The sequence below is a fragment of the Triturus cristatus genome, chromosome 3_1 (genome assembly GCF_964204655.1).
Source record: "Triturus cristatus chromosome 3_1, aTriCri1.1, whole genome shotgun sequence".
Lineage (NCBI taxonomy): Eukaryota > Metazoa > Chordata > Amphibia > Caudata > Salamandridae > Triturus > Triturus cristatus.
Window position 1 is genome coordinate 713,969,559 of NC_140583.1, and position 20,100 is coordinate 713,989,658.

General features: G+C 42.5%; 1 protein-coding gene across 4 annotated transcripts in view; it reads left to right on the top strand.

The window, feature by feature from the left end:
* Positions 1-20,100, top strand: part of KMT5B (lysine methyltransferase 5B) — a 278,446-nt gene that overhangs the window by 601 nt on the left and 257,745 nt on the right. Inside the window, exons 1-2 of one of the 4 annotated variants that reach the window (XM_085644798.1) lie at positions 16,798-17,318; positions 17,411-17,547. The exons of the other annotated variants lie outside the window; for them this stretch is intronic. The gene's annotated coding sequence lies outside the window, so the exon portion shown is untranslated. Of the gene's footprint in view, positions 1-16,797; positions 17,319-17,410; positions 17,548-20,100 lie in introns of those variants that run through there. 4 annotated transcript variants of the gene reach the window in all.

Genomic DNA, 20,100 nt, shown 5'->3' on the forward strand with positions numbered 1-20,100 from the left:
CCTACTGCTCCGCGGGGCCAGTGCTCTTATCGGGCTCCGCGCCCACATCAGCGTAGGGGCGGGGCTAGTCTGCTTCTTGGTTTTTGTGTCCACTGACGGCTCTGCAGGGGCGGGGCCTACCTACCCATAGTCTCCGCCCCCTCCGCTGCGCGGAGGCGGGGCTTAATTGCATCTTTGCTTTTCACTGAATTCCAAGAGGGTAGCGGAGCAGTTAGTTACAGTCTGCTTTTCCGCATACGCTAACGGGCTGCAATTCTGGTTCTGATTCATGATCTGTGGAAGTGGGCACCATAATTCATATGGCTGGGACTGCCCTTGATGGCACCATTTTGTGGAATTGAGTTTGAGCCCCCGTGGACTCTGCATGTACTGGTGAGGCAGATCTTACCCTAGGCTTTGCCCTTATTTTAAAAGTGGGGTGCTATGTTTCCTTTGTGCTATCTACCTACTGCTTTTTGCATAGCAGGTGATCTACCCTTTTGGGTCCACGTTCATTGCACCCTAGGAGTGGGGTATCATTGAGCTTAAACGTTTGTACTCTCCACTCCTCTCCCAGTGTCGACCTGGCTCATTGCTAGACTTCCTGATCCATCACACCAAGGGTGTGAGATGCCGCTAGCATCTGCATCTATCAATCACCACATGTAAGTACAGCAAGGAGACAAAGGGCTTCAAGTCCGCTTGCCCTATAAGGGTGTGCTCAGGCGAATGCTTTTGTTGCTTTCATGGATGCTCTTGTACATTAACCTTCTCGTCCCTGTCACTAATGGGTTAGATAATTATCCCTGGTCACAGGAATAGTTTACCACGAAAACTACAAATATAGTTGACGTTCTCTTTTTGCCTGGAACATATATAGAGGAAGTGGTCATATAGTTTTTTTTTTATTTCTGGCTCAAACAATGGTTCCTATTTAAAAAAATAATTTATGTAGATTTAACTGGACTTCACAGTTCAGTTTCAGGACCTGTTTAGCGGTCTGTGTTTGTTAGGCGCATGAGGCTCAAACGTTAGTGACCCATCTGCTGTCTCCTCTTGTAAGCACTGTAGGTTGCCATGAGTCGGGCTGCAAGACCTGGTTGACTATTAATGCTTTAAGCGAGCACCGACCGGCAACCACATCTATATAAACACTGTTGAAGCTTCTGGAGCCTGGGTGAGTTGCAGTGAGGAGTAGTCCTTGTGACCAAGTGGTTAAGGGTTTAGGCTCTCCATTTGAAATGCTGCTGATAAATGGAGGAAAAAGTCAAGTGCAAGAGAGAATCTATAGGATCAGATGCTGATGGGGCAATGCCAGTGCCTGCCTCTTGAGAAAGAATGACTATGGAGCCTGTACAGGAGATGATTCAAACATCAGTGAAGTCTGCTATTGCATCCCGAGAAGGGCCTCCTCTAGCAAAGTCTCCCAGGATGGCGGCTGCTGCTGTGGATACTATGTAGGATGATGAGAAGGAGTGAATTTGTGGGTGTTCTGTCCAAACTGATGTGTCTTTTATTGCCCTGAGTGCTGCGGCAGCTTCTTCTGGAGCATCAGTTGCTGCCAGAAGACACTTTAGGATGCCCTTCTGGAAAGCAGACTCAGTGCAAAAGAACATGCTCCTGCAGTGTTCCTTTTTTGGAGCCACAATCTTTTGGTCAGCAATTAGAAGGGATGGTTAAGAAGTCAATGGAGGACCGAAAGCTGGTAACCCTTTTTAGACTGACCACAAGAAGGGCTTTTTAAATTCAGCAGGCCGTTTGGTTCAGCTCTTACGTTTAGACTATACAGCCCTTCAAAAGGGAGACGCCATGGCTAGGCGGCCCCTGGAGGTGATAAATCCTAGTTGCAGCCTACTTCTTCTGCACTCCAACACAACCACCACAAGCATGACTGTCTTCGCCCAGCTCCCACTGAGGTGGTAGGTCGCCTGAAATTCTGTAGAAGAATTTGGCAACAACAGAGAGCAGTCAGTTGGGCAGTAGAAGTGTTTGGCATAACTATTGAGCAGACCTTTCTGACCATTTCCCGGATTTTTTCTCTCAAACCCCACTACCAAGATAGTCTCTGCGTCAGACTGCTCTTGGAGGGCATTGCAGACGTTCTCAGCAAAGCAGCAATCATCCCAGTACTAGAGGCCAAGAGGGGAAACTGGTGCTATTCATTGATCTTTGTTCTGAAGGTGTCCAGAACTTACAGACCAGTCATAGAGCTCAAGCAAATGCACTGTTACGTTTCTTACCAAATGTTCAGATGATATCGGATACAGTGGTTCTTCTCCCGAGGATGGATGATTTACTGAGAGACCCTTACCTGTCTGTTCCAATTGACATGTGTTTTTTTTTTTTGATCAGAAAAATTACTTCCAATTCCAGATGATACCTTTTGGCATGACCTCGGCTTCATGAACCTTAAGAAAGTTGCTAGCTTTAGTGGTGGATAAAGTTCATTTGTAGGTTATCAATCAATCAATAATTTTATTTGATTCAGACCTCAACTGAGGTCATCAAATACAGTTACATAGAAATAGGACATGTTAAATCACATTTTTAAAAGAGATTTTAAAAGACTCTTTATAAGATTAAACAGGTTAGTTTATGGTCCACTAGAACAACATATATTAATTTAAAACTATTAGATTTGTGCAATATATATATATATATATATATATATATATATATATATATATATATATATATTAAAATAGTTTTAGGAAACTCTTTAAAAACGTAAACAAGTAATAGCATACAAATTTATTAGGAGGAGACGTGCACACTGTGATTAGATCTGGATCTAAAATAGCGTTGTATCTTAAACGGATTGGCTTTATAAATCAACGCAGAGTCTCTACTAAAATCGGATTAGGACAAATTAGTAATACGTGAGAGAGATCTTGTGATCCGCCATTGCACAAGTCACATTTACCTAGAGACTTTTCTGTGGTGATCCATCTAGCGGAATATGCTTTTAAAGGAAGAATTCCTAATCAGAAAAGGATACAGCGCCTTAATCTGTGCTTTAACTGGTGCTGTAGATAGGGCTCAGGGATTTTAAATACCATGTTTTCTGCGAACTTTTATAATACTTTAATTAGATACAATATTTTTGTCCCGATCATAGTTTATTCTCGGCATCGTATGTTTTAAACAGAGCTTCAGATGTGTTGGGGACCAGGCCTGCAAAAGTGCTATAGTGCATTGTGACACCTCGAGGGCTTTTATGAGGTTCCTAGTGAAGGTGTACCGAGCTGATTAATTTCAAAAGTCTCCAGTTTTAATATATACCTTAGTGTGCCTGGAACTGCAAGAAGAAGATTATAGGCCCACCTCATAATATTGGAGACAACTCAGACAAAAGTGCTCGTTAGAGAGAGCTCGAGGCGTAAAGCTTGTATGGGGACTGATAGGGATACTTTTAACAGTTTCCGAAGAATAATCCCTTCCCTTCCTTTACTTTTATTGATTGCCATGCTTTAATTTGTGTATATTCCTAGGCATAAGAGAGAATGGGTGGGATTTTCATGCTGTATACCTGCAGCAGGGATTTAAAATGTCTATTGCCTGTTGAGCAATAATATCTCTGTAGTGCCGCGACATGGGAGTCTGCCTTTCTCCCGAGATGTTGGAGATGGGGGGCGTCTTGTAGATTATAGGTAAAGATACTGCCAAAGTAGACATACTCTTTCACTATCTCAATTGGGTGGCCTCCCAATGAGATTTCCTTCTCCCACTAAAAGGTAAGATTTTAGTTTTAAGTATATTGGGTACCAAAAAATTTCTTTTGCATATTGGTTTAGTTCATTTAGATTTCTTTGCAAGCCAATTGAGGTACGATCAAATATAACAATATCATCAGCATACATTAAGCAGTGGATATTGTGCTGTGCTAATTTTGGTTGGGAGTTATTAATTTGGGAAAAACACCCTGGCAGATTACTTATGTAAATGGAGATTAACAAGGGTGCTAGAAGGCATCCCTGTTTCAATCCATTCATCGTGGAGATTGTATTGGTTAAACCCTTTTCTCCCCCCACTTGAACTCTACATCATGTTGCTGTGTGCAGGGAGATAATTACTGTAAGAAGATCAGTAGGAATCCCTAGACTCTCAAGCTTTTTCCATAATGATGGTCTGTCCACGCTATCATAAGCAGTCAACAAATCGATTAAAGCACAATAAACTATTTGTGAATTTAGCATAACATATTTATCAAGTGGTTTGGGCGGAAGCCAGCCTGTGTCATAGGGATCACGTTATTTGAGAACGCCCAGTCTTTTAGATGATCCAAAATGCATGCTGCAAAGATCTTTCAAGTGGCATCTATGAGGGCTATTTGTCTGTAGTTGGGTGGATTCAATCTTGAGTCTTTTTTTAGGAGAGGGACCACTATGCTCTCCCACCAAGATTTTTGTATTTTCCCAGTCTTGAAACAATATTGGAAAAGTGGGGCTAGAAATTTACTCCAGTCATCGGTGTTTGTTTTCAGGACTTTGATTGGAATATTGTCCGGGCCCATCGCTTCAGATGATCTAGCAGCTTTCATGAAAGCGGAGATATGAGTAGCCGAAATGTTTGATAGGCCCCGATCGATTTGGCCCTTTTGGACGGAAGGCAGGCCGGGAGTAACTTGGATATGAGAATTAGATTTATATAGTCAGAGGATGTGCTTATCCCACATGATGAGAATGGTGTTGCTTGGATTGATTTTCCTTATCCCCATTTGTGCGGCAATTATGTTCCAGAATGCCTTATTGTTTCTGTGTTTTACTGTGATTTGGATATCAACCCAGGTCCTGTATTTTTGTTCTTGGTTTTCTTTCTCTTTTTTTCGTTGGTGGAGTTTTTTCAGATTTCTGATTTCTCCTTGTCTTGCAGCACAGAAAGATTGATATTGCGCTCTGGTCAGGATGTTTAAATGTTGAGACAGATGATCTATTTGTTTTCTTTTTTGATGGATTTTGCCATTTTCTCGTCTTGTTGTATTTGCCTGAAGAGGAGCCACTACTGAATGTATTGTATCTTCGGATCTGGATACGGGGTCACCTTCACCTTTTATAGAGGTTGGTGGAGAGAGATAAATTGCAGAGTTCAATTTGTCAATTGCTTTGGAGTTGCAGTGAATCCTACATGTTTTTTGGTTTATGTCTGCCCGGCCGTCTAAAATACCTAAAGACCATGGGGATATGGTCTGTGTAATAATATCGATTTCCATGATCAAATGTGCATGATCGCTTTCATCTGTATACTGGATGGATAGTGATTGAACTTTCGCGAACAAGTCTAAACTGCAGATTAGATAATCTAAGATAGAAGAATTAAAAGAGCCCAAACGAGTGAATGCTTCCGGAATATCTCCATCTGCCCTCCCGTTTAAGATGACACCATTGGTACCCGAAATGAGAGACAAAAGCAGTTTCCCTCTACATCTGCTTTTATCTTATCTGGGAATACGGGGGTTGGAATTGAACATGCTGTTTCTTGAGATGTCTTCCCCCCCTGTCGTTAAATAAAACGTTGGAGATTTTCCCGTTGAAGTCCCCTGCTATTATCATTGGAGGATACCCCCTGGATTCTAAAGTTGGTTCGATTTCCCAAAAGGCTTTTTCCAAGAGATGGTCTTTTGAAGAACTAGGGGGAATAAATATATTTAGGAGTAGTATGTCTAGAGCAGGCTCCGTTCTTTTTTTTCCAGCACTTGATGTTGATGCATTACACATTTGGGAAAGGAAGCTCTACTTCTTCCTGGTCCCAGATCATCGAAAAGGCCGTCAACAAACAACTGACCAGCTTCCTCGAGGAGAACAGCATCCTGGACCCGTCCCAGTCCGGGTTCCGCCACAACCACAGCACCGAAACTGCCTTCATCGCCGCCACCGATGACATCAGGACCCTGCTAGACACCGGAGAAACCGCGTCCCTCATCCTCCTGGACCGGTCAGCCGCCTTCAACACGGTCTGCCACCGCACACTACGAACACTCCTTTACGACACTGGAATCCAAGAGAAGGCCCTGGACTGGACCTCCTCCTTCCTCTCCAGCAGAACACAGAGCGTCCGCCTCCCCCCCCCCGCTTCCGCTCTGAAGCCACCGAGATCATCTGCGGCGTACCCCAAGGCTCATCCCTCAGCCCAACGTTGTTCAACGTCTACATGGCACCACTCGCCCACATCGCACGACGGCACGACCTCAACATCATCTCCTATGCCGATGACACCCAGCTGATCCTCTCCCTCATCAAGGACCCCCACACCGCTAAAACCAACCTCCACGAAGGAATGAAGGCTGTCGCCGGCTGGATGAGGACTGCACTAGGAACACCCCCAACACCCACCGACCACGCTTGCAACCTAGGGGTCATCCTCGACTCTAACCTCTCCATGACGAAGCAGGTCAACGCTGTCTCCTCCTCCTGCTTCAACACCCTCTGCATGCTTCGCAAGATCTTCAAGTGGATGCCCACTGAAACAAGAAGGACGGTCACCCAGGCCCTCATCAGCAGTAGACTGGACTACGGAAACGCACTCTACGCAGGAGCCCCGGCCAAACTCCTGAAACGGCTTCAACGCATCCAGAACGCCTCCGCACGCCTGATTCTCGACATCCCTTGCCGCAGCCACATCACACCCCACCTGAGAGACCTGCACTGGCACCCTGTCAACAAGAGGATAACCTTCAAACTCCTCACCCATGCACACAAGGCACTCCACAACACCGGACCAACGTACCTCAACAGCCGACTCACCCTCTACACCCCCACCCGCCAGCTCCGCTCCACAGACCGCGCCCTCGCCACCGTCCCCTGCATCCGAAGAGTGACCGGCGGCGGCAGATCATTCTCCCACCTCGCCGCCAAGACATGGAACACCCTCACCATCCGCCTACGGCAGACCGAAGACCTTCTGACCTTCAGAAGACTTCTCAAGACCTGGCTCTTCGAACAGAAGTAGCTCCCGTCCCCCCCTAGCGCCTTGAGACCCTCGCGGATATGTAGTGCGCTTTACAAATGCCATGATTGATTGATTGAATTGCTTCTTTTAGTAGGATCGCTAGGCCCCCTTTCGAGCGTCCTCTTCTTGAAGTGTCTGCTGCAGTGACAAACACTAAATAATCTTTTTGAGAGAAAGGCATCAAGGACAAAGTTTCTTGCAGTAACACGATAGACAGTGAATTTTCCAATATAAAAGATAACTTTTCTGGAGTTTTTCCAGCTATGTTCCATGATACTATTTTTAAGGTACTGCTAAAAAGAAAGTTTTAAATCTTTGCCCGATTTATTACTATTTAAAGAGCCAGCGATCCACGCCCAAGAACTTTTGTCCGCATGAGTCTGTTGTGTTGTGTCTGAACAGTCCCAGATGCGGCGCACTCAATCTTTAAAGGACATCATCAGAGGGCTGTCCTGTTTGTGCTTCAATATTTTACAGCCCATGTGTTGCTGGCTGTAGTTATTGATGGGGACATCAGCACCATCTGGCTCTTTTGACTGATTATAGGCAGCACCGATTTCTTTAACTAGGGATATGAATTCGTTTTTGTGAAGAGTATCTTCCTTTACTTATTATAGCAGAATTACATTGGATCAGAACTCAACAATTGCCGCCGAGCACAGGGATTTATTTAGGAAAGAGACTCATTTTATTTCTGTTGTGGTAAGTGATTGGAGAGATTGAATTTTATGTAATAAGTCGACTATTCTCCTACGGTTAAGTGGAACATTGCTGCTGGGGAATAAATCGGTTAATTCTAGGGCACTAGATGCTGGATATGCCTCACTGCCCTCGGTGTTCTGATTGGCGAGATGATTTATTGAATCAGGGGTGTTATGTACTGGAAATTTTGTTATGAAGTTTGGTGCGAGAGGGTTCAGATCTTTGGAATCTGCTTGGGTTACAGAAGAAGCAGACTGTTGGCGTATGGTTTGACTTACGTTACAAACTTTCATGGCATAACTAATTTCTTCGTCTTCTTGCTCTGTGGAGCATACTTGAGGGAACTTTTGCTTTTCTTGAAGATCTTCTCATTATTCTTCGCTTGGTTCTTTTCTTTTTGTTATTATTTTTATTAGATTTCCCTTGGTTGTGTTTCCCTTTTTTAATGGGTGGTGTTGTAGACTATATTTGAGTTATTTGTTTTGATATGGGAATGGAAACTTCCCCTGATGTTTTTTCAACTTTTGCAGAAGGGTGGAAAGAACCTCCTTGTCGATCTTTTTGAGCAAAAATTGGAAATAAAGGGATGGCTGTTTGGACGGGTTTCTGCGAGAAACTCTCTGAGAGGGGTTCTTTGAGTAGTTTTTGTAGAGAATAGATTTTATCACCAATGAAACTGTTGGTTGTCTGTTTAATTTGAGTGCCCCCCCGTCTGAGTCGCCTTATGCTTTTTTTGTGATGAAGAGTTGCTAGATACTGAGGGGTTATAGTGACACTTGTCTTCACTGCCTTTGTCAGTCTCTAAATCTGTGAATAGCGTTTGGACATTTTGGATGGATTGAGTAATTGTTTTTTCCTCTTTTTGTCTACGAGGTATTGCAGAATTCCTGTTTGAGTTTCCAATATCTGGTCTGTATTTTACATGTTCTCAATATCTGGTCTGTATTTTACATGTTCTTTTCTAAGAGTGATAATATCAAATCCATAATTCTCTGCAGAGACTGAATGGTACTTGAAATAGGGTCGTGCCTGTTTAAAGATTGTGGCATGATAAATGACGGAAATTCAGAGGATTGTGAGAAACTTTGTTCCGCTTCTATAAGATTACTCGGAGTGCTAGAAAGCAAGGGTACTGAATGTTTTAAGGTATCTTTAGAGACCGGTTGGAGAGGCGATATATAGTTTATATCCGGAAGAGTGAAGTCAGTTGCTGGAATTTGTAGAGGGACCTCCAGCTGTTCTATTGCGGGATTATGACCAGAGTGCTCTCTCTCTGGCAGCAATTCCACAGACTCTGAAGGCGGCATAGACTCTGAGACTTTTGTTAGGTCTGGCTTCTGGTTACTTTCGTGAGCTACTTCCTTATATAGATCAGTATTAGGCATCAAGGTCACCATTTTTGCGCCAACTTTATTGGTATCTGTAGCGGTAGTTAGCTCCTGGTAGCCTGCCTGTGGAATCGGAGCCGATAGATCCCCTGTTTTCAAAGTAGTTGTAAACAAATGTATTCTAGACTTCTGTTATTGCTCCAAAATGAGACACTTGGCGAATACTTTTATAGTTTATAGGTGCTTGTGCCGTGCCCACTTTTTTCACTTGAATGGCATCAGGAAAGGGACAAAAATCCCAGCTACGACAAGGACGTCCTTATGCTTATGTAGAGAATGGCTCAGGACCTTCCGTGGTTATTGAGAAGGAGAAAGTGATGGTAAAGAATGATTGTTTCCTGCTTCTTGAAAAGGGCCTCGATTATTCTCTTCTGATCCTGGTTTTGAGAATGGCCAAGCGAGTGGCAGTTACCGGGCACACCGCAAGCCACACCTGGACCTAGCCAGGCCGCCTTTGCCATCACCCTGAGTCTCACTCTCAGTAGGAGCTCACTACAGTTCCCACACTCGCTGTTTTTTAGTTATTTAGAAGAAAAAAACATATGACCAAGGTTCCAATATGTGGGTAATATCTGGTGATCCTGGGGTGATCCTGAGAGCAATATGGAGGGTAGGGCCGCAGTGTGTGTAATTTCTGGCCTAACTGGTGAACCGACTGGTGAAGGGTGCCACAGATAGGTCATTGCCTTGAGGAAGTTCCTCCAATCCACCAGCCCCTCCTGCCCTCTCATTCTCCTCCTGCTGCACCCTCACCTGCTCAACACAGCGTTTTCACTGGCCTCATGCGTGCCTCCGTGGCCTTCGCGCCCTGAGCTTCCAGAGTGTTCTGGCTCCCGACCCCCGATAGGGAAGAACACGGCCGGCGTGACTGTTATGGCCGCGTCCGTGTCTAAGGTTGCTGCAACGTGCAACAGATGCTGTGGGCCGAAGGGGGTAACGGGAGAACCAAGATGCTGCTGAGGAGACGAGAGGCTGAGAATCACCAATGCACCGAGGCGCGGTAATCACGGGGGCAGCGGAGTGGCAAGGATCCGCTGGTTAGCTGCTGCTGCCGTGAGCCACCCGGCCTGGATGGCAGGAAACATATACAACGTCTGCTAAAAGAATAATCATTTGACTTTGCTCCGTCTCCAGCATCTAGCACCAACTGAGATTAGTCGTACCGTTGTATGGTATCAAAAGATTCCCAAATCGTGTGAGGGGCTTATTGCTTCTCATTCTTTTTCTAAGGTGTCTGATGACTTTTAAAAATGAAACACTGACCAAAGTTGGCTTCTTGTTAAACATGGAGCAATCCAGCCAAGTTTAGCAAAAACTATTTGAGGTCAAATTTGACACGTAAGTGGGAAACGTTTTTTCTGCCAGACAACAGGAGAATCAAGCTACATTCTCATTTAAGAAGCATCCTGGGAAAGTGGCAAGCGTCTGTCAGGAAGTGGTTCGAGTGGACAAGGCATCATACATATCTATTGCTCTGTAGGCTCACGCCCACTTCTGTTTCCTAGTGCATGTGTTGATTTACTGGGTTCCTCTTTCTTAGGAATATAGTCTTCCAATTTTTATTCTTTCTCAGATAACTCAGGATCTGCAGTGGTGGCTCAAGTCAGACTCCTTAAGCAGGTGAAACCCTTTTCTTCGTCCCTCTACAAAGGCGATTACAACAGACGCCAATGGGAATGGTTGGAGTGCAACCTTGATAGACAAGCAGCTTCAAGGCAGGTGTGAGATTCATACATTTTTAAGGCCTTTCCAATTGGAAGGAATTGAAAGGTGTCCATCTAGTCCTCTTGCATTTTGCCAGTGAAGTGTTAAATATTTTATCTAATATTCACACAATCCGAAAGGAGTTATTGTCGGTAATTAGGTAGGATAGGCTCTTCTTAATTATCTTTCTTGGCACACAATATTTGAAAATGGGTGACGGCTCAACTTCTCTTTATTATATGTAGTTCAGTAAAGGAGAACTAGCTTGTGGACCTTCTGAGTTGCTTCCCCCAACCCATCAGCATCTCAGGTCTTTCATACAGAGAGCTTTCAACAGATAACTCAAGTTTGATACACATGGCTCGGTCTGTTTTGTAGATGATACGTAAAGATATGGCCAAAGTAGACATACTCTTTCACTATCTCAATTGGGTTGCCTCCCAATGACCATTGGTAGTGACCTGTCCATGAGCGCTTCTATATGCATTTCCGCCGATACTCTTGATTCACAGGGTGCTACAGAAATCCTGGTGGAGTATGTGGAAGTTTTATTAGTGGTTCCTTGTTGCGCCAGGTAGAATTGGTTCCCTTTTCTCCTCCATCTTTCAGTAGTACCTCATTGGGTTTGCTCTCTTGGTTACTCTCGTCTGTTAGCTTCAAATTTAGACAGATCAGCTCTCTCCACTCTTAGGCTGAGGGTCTGGAGCTTGAAATGTTAAATCGTGAAGCTTTGGTGTGGTCAGAAGAGGTCACATCTGCAATTCCGCAGCCCTGCCATCCAGCCCTGCTTAAGTTTCATGCTAGGCATTGTAAGCCTTTTTCATCCTGGTTTAAAGCAAGGTCTTTATTCTCTTCCTTGTTCGTTCCTATGAGCATTTTTGTTTTCTTAAGGAAGTGATTTGTTTTGGATGTGTCACTACCAACCTTGCCTAGTCAGAGTGCAGTGATCTGAGATTTTAGGAAGTCTAACATAGAGAATTTGGACTTTTTAGTCTCTAGACTTTGGAGAGTTGTGTCTTGGGAACCTATGGTGAATTCCCTGATTCCTACTTGGGATCTTCTCTCAATGCTGAGGGCCCTTTAGTGTTCTCATTTTGATCATTTGGATTTGGTAGACTTAAGATTTCATTTTTATAGTGTTTTATCTCTAAAGGAAATGTGTTCTAGGAGAAGAATTGGGTGTTTTACTTTGTGCTAATAAATTTAGTTTCCTTACAGATAAGGTTGTCTTGAGATCAAACCCTTCATTTGTACCCAAGATTGCATCTGATTTTCACATTTCACAGGACTAAGCGCTACCTGTCTATTTTCCATCCACTTCTCTCAGGAGGAGGAAAGACTTCATACTCTTGACTTCCACAAAACATTCACTTTATGTAGCAAGGACAGCAGTATTTCGAAATGTGCAAGCACTTGTTGTTTAAGTCAGATATTTCTGGACAAGGTTTGCAACCTGCTTCTTCAACACCTAGTAAGTGGCTAAAGCAGACTATCGTTTTAGCTAAAAAAAAAAAAGGAAAATTAATCTTTACCACAATCAATTTAGGGAACATTGACCAGGGGTATCTTGACCTTCTGGGCCATGTTGAAAGTAGCACGCCTAAAGGATGTGTGAATGACAGCTGCCTGGTCTTCTCCACACACCTTCTTGAACCACTACCATCTCTAGGTGGGAGATGGAGTTTCAACAGGTTTTGTAGAAAACCTTTTAGACCCTGTTCTGCATAACACTTTTGATTCTATTTATATAAAAAATTAGCACTTCTGCATAATTTCTATTATGTATTTTCTGGTTGCTATTACGGTTTGTGTATAATCTCCCCGAATGACGACTGTGACGAGTAAGACTGACGTGGAGATAATACCTCGATTTCATACCGGTGATCTTGACTACTCCGAGTTCAGGTCATCCTTGTCACAGACTGATGTTGCCCTCTCAGGGTTGGAAGTGAGAAAATGGTTGTGGGAGATTAGTGACTTGATAGTTATAGGAAGTACTACATGACCACCTTTCTGTATGTTCCAGGCAAGAAGAGAAAGTCTTCCATATTTTTTGTTTTTGTAAGTTTTTGCTAGGATAGAAAAGGAATTCTGTGATCAGAGACATCATCTCATCCAGCAAGGATTGTGAGGACGAAGACCTGAACTTGAACTAATGAAGATTACTGTTAAGTAACCTAGGCTGAAGCCTCCAATGTTGTTAAAACGTTTCAATCAAGTTTTAAAATAGCTGGGGAATTTGTTACTTTCCTCAGGTATTCCAGGAGTTGACTTTGAATAGTAAAAAACCTTCTTGGATTATTTTTGGAAAAGTTGCACTTTCCCTAAATACTGTAGGACTGGAGTTAGAATATTAAATAAGGACCTTGAAATAGTTTCACACATTCCATGTCTAGGGCAAAAAGCGATGATGCATTAGGGCCTTAGATTTCCAAGTATCCACAAACACCCTTTGCTCCTCAGTTGCTACAAATGCATCCCATGGCTTTTCACTGCTCAAGCTCTGCATCCATAACTCCACAGGACTTCATGGGGGCGGGATTGAATGCACACATCTGCTGCGAATCAAGCCTCCCGACTGGGCTGGGCATCCAGTAAGCTTTGACGTTTCTGGTAGGCCTGGGCAGAGTTCAGCTGTACGGAACTCCGCAAAGTGGTAAAAAATAAATTCTGCTGCGCTATGCTGAGTTCCACGAGCAGCGGAGTGCGTTAGGGTCACGCCGTTCGTGGTGATTTTGAGCAGCGGGTGTTTGAGCCGCACTGTAAAATCATCACGAACGGCACTATGCGCAGCGCAAGTGGGCACAGCTTCCCTTCTGCTACTCGAGTAGATTTTCTACTCGAACGGAAGGTTTCTCAACGCAAGTAGTCGCCACCTCCTGCATATGATAAGAAATTAACTTACCCATATCTCTCGGAGGAATACTATCAACAAGACAATCCGGGTTACTACACCAACAGAGGTAGACTGGGACAAAGAAGATTTGCTACTTTTACGGACTCGTCTCTAGGCAGCGGCTCAGAGAGCGACAGTGAGAGGCCTACCACCTGCCTTCCATACAATCAAGCTCCGAAATTTTAGGATGCAAATAGTGGCTCACTTTTTTTAGGGAACAACTCATGGATGCCACAGAGAGGCGGGGGTCAGGAACAGGGTTGGTGGAAACCTAGAGGATGGAACAGAGGAATGAACAATCAGAGAGGGAACACGAGAGTCGGATTTTCCTCACGGGGAAATACAGACCAGGAGGCAAACTTACAGGTGGTAGACGTAAATCCATCCGCCATCGAAAACAGTGCTCATGGACAGGATGATCCAAATTCTCATTCCATCTCGCATCTAGACCCCATAATAAACATCTCGGATTACATGCTTAATGAAGCGGAGAAGAACATCTTATCTAAGGGCCTGTCCTTTGTCGCCACGGTCCCACCCAACACATTCAATGTGAAATTAGAACAACAACAGTTTTGTAGAAAAATCAGACTAAGGTATTTTTTTACGCACAACCTACCATCAAACACGTAGCAGGCTTCCACCAACTTTAGACCAGTATCTACGTTGACTCCAGCATCACATTTAGTGAGTCATAAATTCCTGGCATACGAACAAATTGTACTCCAGGATATTATGGGTCTACTAAATTGCAGGAAATACATTAAATACAACATTACCAAGTTAGAAAGACAAGGTCTGGAATCACTAAAAAACAACCCAGCCATTGTCTTTAAGGCAGCCGACAAAGGGGGTGCAGTAGTTGTACAAAACACTGTTGACTATGTTGCTGAGATCAAGAAACAACTAGGAGCTGAGGACAGTTACATAAAAATAAACAAAGATCCAACTCAGGACATAGACATAATCATTCATAAATTTACGCGCAAAGGGCGGATGAAGGCTTTCTAAGTGAACCAGAGTATAATTTCCAGAAAAGGAAGAATCCTCGTACACCCACAATTTACACCCAAGATTCACAAGGATCTCGAACACCCCCAGGAAGACCAGTAGTCTCTGGTTGTGGCTCTATTTTGGAGCCTTTGAGTAATTTCATTGATATTCTTCTACAACAATGGGTGGTTGATTCTAAACCATATGTGAGAGATACCATGAACATTATCCAAATAGTGGAGGGTCAGCCTTTTGACTCCGAGACACAGATTTTGTTAATCTAAGATGTTTTCTCTTTACACCAGCATTCCCAAAGATCAGGCCTAAGAGGTAGTAGGGGAATTTTTGGACAAAAGAGCAGGTCCCAGTTGGGTCCCTATTAAATTCTTAGTGTAATTATAATAGATTGCAATGACAAAAAGTTATTTTGTCTTCCAAAAGGAATATTTCTGCCAATGTAAAGGAGTCGCTATGGAGCTGGATTTGCTCTCAGTTTGGCGATTCTGTTCATGGATAAATATGAGAAGAAGTACATATACAATCTGGACAACCCTTTCCTAGATAACATCACAATTTGAAAACGTTACATTAACAATGTTTTAATGATTTGTACCGAGAGTGAATTGAACCTAATCAATTTCACCTTTTGGTTGAATGGTAGGTTGCCAGATATAAAATTCACCATGGACTATGACAAAGAGACCATATGTTTCCTAGATCTTTCCTTGAAGATAGAAGACTCAAACATTTTTACCGCTCTTCAGGAAACCCACGGAGCTTAACACCCTACTCAGATACAACTCACACCACTCTCCTGTATGGCCAATTCCTGAGACTATGCCGTAATTGCTCACACCAAACTGATTTCTTTAATGAGACTGAAACACTTATCTTGAGACTAAGAGAAAGAGGCTATCCAAAAGGATTGTTACACCGAGCAAGAAAGAGAGGATGGTATTGCCCACAAGAAACCCTATTGGAGGTGAAACCTAAGGAAAATACTATGAGCAAATTGATCTGTGTAACAACGTTCAATACCAGAAGTCATGCCATCAAAAAGGTTATTACAAAATACTGGAACCTGGTTGCATCTGAAATTGGTATGACTGAAAAACCTCTGTTTGCCTTAAAGAGGGGCAAAAATGTGGAAGACTATGCGGTTAGTTCCTTTTGGAAACTCCCCGTGATCCTGACATCTGAGTCCTACTGAATCTCCCACCACTGGTGGGTCATTTCAAAGGTAGTCACTGCAAAGCTTGTAAGCTCTCAATTTAAGGGAGTGAATTCACGCACCTGGGATGCACTCCAAATTGCAATAGTTCTGAGGTGGTCTATGCGATCAGCTGGGCATGTGTTAAGTTATATGTTGGGAAGACAAAACCGAAAGTGAAAACCAGTAGTTGGATGCGCATCCTTGATACAGTGGAACATGGTTTTAAAGAATTTGAAGAGACCAACCGTCAAATGGGTCTGATTAATCTTTTGTAGGCCACCACCCGGATAGTTTTCTCCATACAGGCAAATGGGTATACATTTCCTCACATTTATGTAACAACCCTCACTAAATAGACCATGATTATGCTACTTCATCTCAGAAATATACGTGGTACGTATTTTTTTGACATGCTGTATTGATTGTAATTAACATAAAATAGAATGCCGCATTTGAAATAGTTTGCTTCTGCTATAACCCACTGTATAGCTAAATATCATTAACGTATCCTGTACGTATTGTTATACCATGCTGTTTGTAATTAGCATCCATAAAGATTGTTGACTAAGGGACTAGCATAGAAAGCCGCATCGAAATAGCTTGCTTCTGTTACTACCTACCGTACATATAAATCTTCTCACACAATTTGCTGTGTATATGAGGCAACATGGTGCCACTTTGATGATATGCCATTGCAACAACTCGAATCAAAATTGACTGTAATTAACATCTATATTCATTGTCAACTAAGTATATTATGCAACGTTTGAAATAGTGTGGTTCTGCTACAACCCATTGTATGACGAAATCCTCTCACGCACTTGTTATATAATGAAAATGTTTCACGCATAGTTGCTCTAAATGTTGCCTTTGTTTCTATAGTGATTTCTAACCAATATCCAAGCCCTTTTTTCTGACGTTTTGAGATTAGCCCCAGCTCTCCTCTGAAGACCACCCGATACACACTTCAATGCGTTGACGAGTCAGCTGTTCAGCTCTGACAGCTTCTCTCTTGCCTCACGGCGTGAACGCATATGCTGCGTATGCCTTCCCCATTTTACCACTTGGGCAGTCAACTGTGGGCTTTCCCGCGTTGTCGAGGATCCTTTCAGCATTCAGAACCGATCAACGGCGAAGGTAAGATTTGCTCGTAATCCTGCCTGGTCCACATTTAGTCGTTTGCGAGTTCGCCACTGCATTTGAAACCCTTATACTTCATCCATTCCTTTAGATTCCAACCGGTTGTTGGAATTCTGCTTTCTTTTGGTTTGTAACTCGGGGACATTCTTTGCCTACCTCGCTCAGATAGTGATTCAGAAACTACCTCTTGGTAAGTTTATCGCTCAATAACTATATACCGAATTCATTCAATCTTATTTCTTAACTTCTTCAAGATTAAGAAGTTACATTCCATTTCATCCTTATTACAGAACCCTGAACTGCCATCAAATAATGGAATTTCAATCCATTAGTCATCTTACCAAGATATTAACCAATGGTAAGTGCATTACTATCGGTTCAGGAGTGGGAACAGTAAATTCTTTTAATTTCATTTTGATTTCATATTACTTTTTGTCCTGCTCACTATAGCTTACTCGAGGAACTCATTGGGAGTGATTAATTCCGGCCCGCCTAGCAAGATGCATGGGCCCTCACTTCAAGGAGATATGGTCCCTCTATAAATACTTTCAATCTCCATCCAGGCTTGGAGGAGTCTCTTCGAATAGGTGAGTTTCTTTCGCCTTTGGTTCCAAACCCTTATTCTTATTCCAGTCTCAACACACCTCATTCATTCTGAATTACCTTCTCTCACATAGGGCGTCTACGTTCCGTATTTCAGTCCTGAGGAAGACCCGCTGTGATGTTTATTTATTCACGCAAACCGTCTTGGTCGAAACGTAGACGCTTCTATTTTTGCCCACGTCCTTAGACTTTTCATCCTTGAATTAAGAAGAAGGCAATCCAAAGGGTGTTGCTAGAACTTTATTTAATTTAGGAGGGACGGCCCTTTTTCCAATTTTCTGTGTGTGTGTGTATATATATATATATCCAGCCAAACAGTCGAGAAAGCCTCTAAATATTCACAAAACAGCCGTTTCACGTTCAAGTTTTCATTATCCAGGAAACAAATGTACAGGAGCTGCCACTCAATTTAGCAAAGCGTATGCATTTATTTCACATACAGGCTACAAAATAACAACAACAAAAAACGCGTTTCGGAGAACAAGTCACTCCTTGCTCACGGGTTAGGCTTGTGCTTGTGTTAATTTATTTAAAGAAACAACGTGTGCCGACTTTAACATAAACATAAAAGAAATACTTGTGTATAACTAATACTGCAGTCAATAAAGTTAAAGCAGTTTCAATCTGACATTTGCGGCATGGAAAGTTCCCAAATATTATATAAGGGCAACAATTCAACATAATTTAAAGTATCCCATATGGTGAGTTACTACGGGCCACGTGTAACTGTAGTACGGATGAGGGCCTTAACATTGAGATGTAAAATTCAGACAGATAAAAGGCAATATAACCTATTAATATCTGCACATTCAATAAATATAAAATATAAATAAATGCACATAATAATCTTTCAAATTTCAATACATTAAAATTATTTTTTCTGAAAAATTATAAAAACCAAATAAATACTCATCATAAATATTATGTCTAAAAGAGATTCATAGGTAAAAACATTCCCATCATAAAAAGATCTCCACAACTTAAAAACTATCGAGAGAAGATGGCTATTATCCAAACCTATAGGCTAATATCAGTTGAAATTAGATCAGACATGTATGTAAATCCTCCGTGGCATTAAGCACCTCTGGCTGTTTAGAATCTAATTGTAGGATGTACCGAGTTTCTAGCTTTCTTAATTTGTGTTCTCGGTCTCCTCCTCTCCTACTTGGGGGGACCGCATCAATTACATAATATTTCAGGTTGTGGTTGTTTTAATTCATGATATTCCCTGAAATGTCTCGCCACTGGATAGGTGTTATCCTGATTGGTAATAGCTCTTAAATGTTGCAGGATACGTTTATGAACAGGTGATTTGGTGCTGCCTATGTCCTGTAGGCCACAAGGGCATGACAGCACATAGACAGCAAACTCTGTCTTACATGTCAAAAGCTTGGATATTTTGTAAACCTGATCGCTAAACTGGGACGTTGAACGGCTGTTTTGTGGATATATATATATGTGTGTGTTTTTAATTTATGTATGTTTTGATTATTATTTTTATTACACGCATGTCACTTATCTCACCAAATTCCCTTTCATTCTGTTGGTTTTTTGTTCTACCATTTGTGTATGTTGCAGCCATATAGGAATTCTACTATTATAAATGATCTATACAATTTTTCAGTAAATAGTCGTGTAAAGCAATTGTTTTCTACCCCACAGAAATCAATGTAGTTTATATTACCAAGAAGGATGAATCAGCTAGTCCTCAAGTAGGAACTTCACCCAGACCTCACCCAAAGATATTTAAAGAGGTGGTGTAGTGCAGCCATCGGCTTTTTGACAACCCAAACTTCCCTAATTTGTCCTGCGGACACTCTAACTCACAGTCCATGGTAATGCACTGTGGATTAACTGGTCAGGGATAATTATCTGTGCTTTTCTACCTCTCCCGCTCATTGCATACGTTTTGAGAAGAATGAATCCGGTCTCAATGCCTCTAATCCTAGTGGCACCAAGTGGGCCAGACAGCCCAGGTTCACACTGCATTGCGACTGGAAATGTTCATCGGTCCCCACGAGAAGCTTTCCATTAGAGCATATCTTCTCACACAACAGCACAAAATAGTCAGGCGCCCAGACCGAAAACTGCTCAATCTAGTGATATGGAACCTGAGGTTATAGAGTTCAAATACCTACACTTTCCAGAGGAATGTGTGTAGATCTTGTGATAAGCACATCGGTATACCACCGGTGCATGCTATACTTAAAAGTAGAAACAGGGCATTTCCTACCTTTTTACATCTTCAAAAGACAGCTCAAGCATACACTTCAATACGTCTTCATTTAGCGGCTGTAGTTGCATTCATGCAGAACAGGGAACGCTAGTACCTTTTTAAGATTTCCGTAGTCATGGTGTTCATGGAGTGTCTTCAAATAGTGATTTCACCCCACAAGAACTCCTCCAGCACCTGTTTGGATCCTGAATGTAGTTATGAGAAGGCTTATGGAAACAACTTATGAGTATTTCCATTCATGCCAATTACAGTTCCTCATGGAAGGTGATTTATCTTGTAGCTATAACTTCTCTCAGAAGCA